The following is a 3,074-nucleotide window of genomic DNA, read 5'->3' on the forward strand; positions in this document are numbered from 1 at the left end:
TACGCGACCGTTTTGGGGCCTTGCATCGCTATCTCCTCCCAAACCCGGCCGATTTGGGCCCCGATCTCTGGGGTATCTAGAAACATTTTGCGGCGCACACTATGCGCCCGGTTAGAATAGCTGATTCCGAAGCCAAATGGCTTTTTCTGGCATTCTGGTGCGACATTTTCTGGCAGACGACGCGACCGGAAGGCCTCCCCATTGGCTGTTAAACAAACCGGGTCTCCCATTGGCTCAGACCGAATGAGCTTATCGGAACGCCACTTCCGCCCGCACCGGGCAGTTCGGAAAGCGAGACGCATCGACAAGCAAGTTCGACTCGGCAAATGTTTGTTCAGGCATCGACCAAGCGCGACAGGTAAGTCAGTCTCCTTCTTAAAGTGTTCCGAAACCATTCTGCCACAGGGTTTATTCCAAGCTTTATTCGAAAAACCACGCCAGGGTCTTTCAACGCTGCATCAAGAATTGGGTTTATTCTATGATAGCTGTGTAGAGATGGAGAAGGTTTTCACCACGCGGCACGTGTCTCGCCCGACATTGTGATTTTTGCCATTCTCTTACGCATAGGCCATACGTGAGGCACGTGTCTCACCCGACATTGTGATTTTGACATTTTCTTTCGTATAAGTGGGGTGGGGGGGAATTAGAGATGGAGAATTTTTGCCGAAGTGGATTCGCAGCGCGCGGCGCGTTGTGCAGCGTTGCGATTTACAACGCGCGGCGCTACGAGGATTCACGACGCGCGATGTATTCTGCTGATACATTTCCTTCACAATCGCAAAGTTTACAACAGCTACATCTATCTGATCTATTTGAGAAATAAAATTGAATTATGAGCTATGAATTCGTCATAGGAAGACGTCATTCGCTTCCGCAGACAAGGCGACAGATCGGGGGATGTCCACTATGAATTTAACACGCTAAAGTTCAAATTTACCCATACACCTGTGTACAATCTATATATTCTTTTTCCTCATTTTCTTTTTCCTTATTTTCTTCACATAGGAAGACGTCATTCTCTTCCGCAGACAAGGCGACAGATAGGGGGATATCCACTCTCTTCCGCTGCTGTTGGTGTTCAGGCATCGACCAGACATCAACAACTTTGTCCACACTTGACAGGTAAATCCCAATGAATTGATAGCAAATGCAGATTCTACAAATTTCAGCATTTTTAATTTATTTGGGTGATTGCAAGTGCACGTTCTGCAAATTTGGAGACTTAAATGCCCCTGAAGTATGAGCTATGAATTTAACACGCTCAAGTTCAATTTTACCCATACACCTGTGTACAATCTATATATTCTTTTTTCTCATTTTCTTCACATAGGAAGACGTCATTCGCTTCCGCAGACAAGGCGACAGATCGGGGGATGTCCACTCTCTTCCGCTGCAGTTAGTGATCAGGTATCGACAACTTTGTCCACTCTTCATTGTGGGTGACGCGAACTGCGACAAGATTTCTTTCCCAATTCTATAATTGGTGTTACATATATATTGTTTTTACACATTTTAACTAGCATGCTTCTTAATTGAAGCGTGACAAAATCATTTTGTCACATTGACTGAATTCTCAGACTGTCCACATTGACTGAAATCTCATAAAAGGGCACCATTTAACGACAGAACCCACTGTATATTTACCAATGGGTTACTTTTTCATTCCTATTTGCTGATGTGTAACACCATGATCCACAACACACACCCAATTTAGCTGCTACAGTGTGTGAACAAACTATTGATGTACTTTTTACAATGAGCGGTTTTGCTGCTAGCATTGGTCACCTCCCTGGGCCCAAGGGAGAGAAGCGTCTTACCTACCTGGCGCGAGCGCTAGAGGACACGGGTTAAAAATTGCTTCTTTGCGATGTGTAAATCGGTACTTTTCTATTTAATTTCTGCAGCTTAGGTAACTGCGCCATGTGTAAAAGATGGGTAGCATATGATTCGGACATACCTCGACACCACACATTTAAAAAAAACAATGAAGAATATGCGCAGTTACCTAAGCTGCAGAATAAAATAGAAAAGTACCGATTTACACATCGCAAAGAAGCGATTTTTCCCCCGTGTCCTCTAGCGCTCGCGCCAGGGGAGGTAAGCAGGGCTAGCAGCAAAAGCGCTCATTACATGTGTTCTGCATCTGAAAATTGGTTGATGATGGTCTGGAAAGATAGCTTTTGTTGTCAAAGTCAGGGTACTTGCCTCACAGAGTGACTGGATATGCAACTATGTTTGCATTCAGATCATTTCAAACCTAAGTTGGTGATATGTAAATATTTGTTTTTATTCTCTTTGTACACACCTTTGCAACTTTAGTTCAGTGTGTTGTGTGTGATTTTAGTTGTTACATATACATTGATATTTTGTTCATTTTGCACATGATTGCATTTTCTCAATCCCTTTGAGTTTGCTACTGTGTGTGTGTGTGTGTGTGTCAACAAACTGTACTTTTGCTGTACTTTTTGCAAGTACGGGTGTACTGATGTGCAACTATGATAGTGTTCTTCATTGCGATCATTAGTACTGTCTTTTTCTCCAGCTCCCAATTGTAAGCATGACGATGTGCACACAGTTCATTTGCACATTTAGCGTTGTGTGAGAGTGTTTTTCTCTGTACATATGCATGGTGATCTGTAAACATTTTGCTTCTCTGTGCACAATGCATATGTAAACATTTTGTTGTTCATTGAAGCGTGACAAAATCATTTTGTCACATTGACTGAATTCTCAGACTGTCCACATTGACTGAAATCTCATAAACTTAAAAAGGGCACCATTTAACGACAGAACCCACTGTATATTTACCAATGGGTTACTTTTTCATTCCTTTTTGCTGATGTGTAACACCATGATCCACAACCCACACCCAATTTAGCTGCTACAGTGTGTGAACAAACTATTGATGTACTTTTTACAATGAGCGGTTTTGCTGCTAGCATTGGTCACCTCCCTGGGCCCAAGGGAGAGAAGCGTCTTACCTACCTGGCGCGAGCGCTAGAGGACACGGGTTAAAAATTGCTTCTTTGCGATGTGTAAATCGGTACTTTTCTATTTAATTTCTGCAGCTTAGG

At 43.1% G+C, this 3,074-nt stretch overlaps 1 long non-coding RNA gene across 1 annotated transcript; it reads left to right on the forward strand.

The window, feature by feature from the left end:
- The first annotated feature begins 298 nt into the window (after positions 1-298).
- Positions 299-2,642, forward strand: LOC138965908 (uncharacterized). Its single transcript, XR_011455560.1, has 3 exons — positions 299-358; positions 1,006-1,122; positions 1,331-2,642. It is a non-coding gene; the product is annotated as an uncharacterized lncRNA (long non-coding RNA).
- Positions 2,643-3,074: the final 432 nt, after the last annotated feature.

The sequence above is a fragment of the Littorina saxatilis genome, linkage group LG5 (assembly GCF_037325665.1).
Source record: "Littorina saxatilis isolate snail1 linkage group LG5, US_GU_Lsax_2.0, whole genome shotgun sequence".
Taxonomy (NCBI): Eukaryota; Metazoa; Mollusca; class Gastropoda; order Littorinimorpha; family Littorinidae; genus Littorina; species Littorina saxatilis.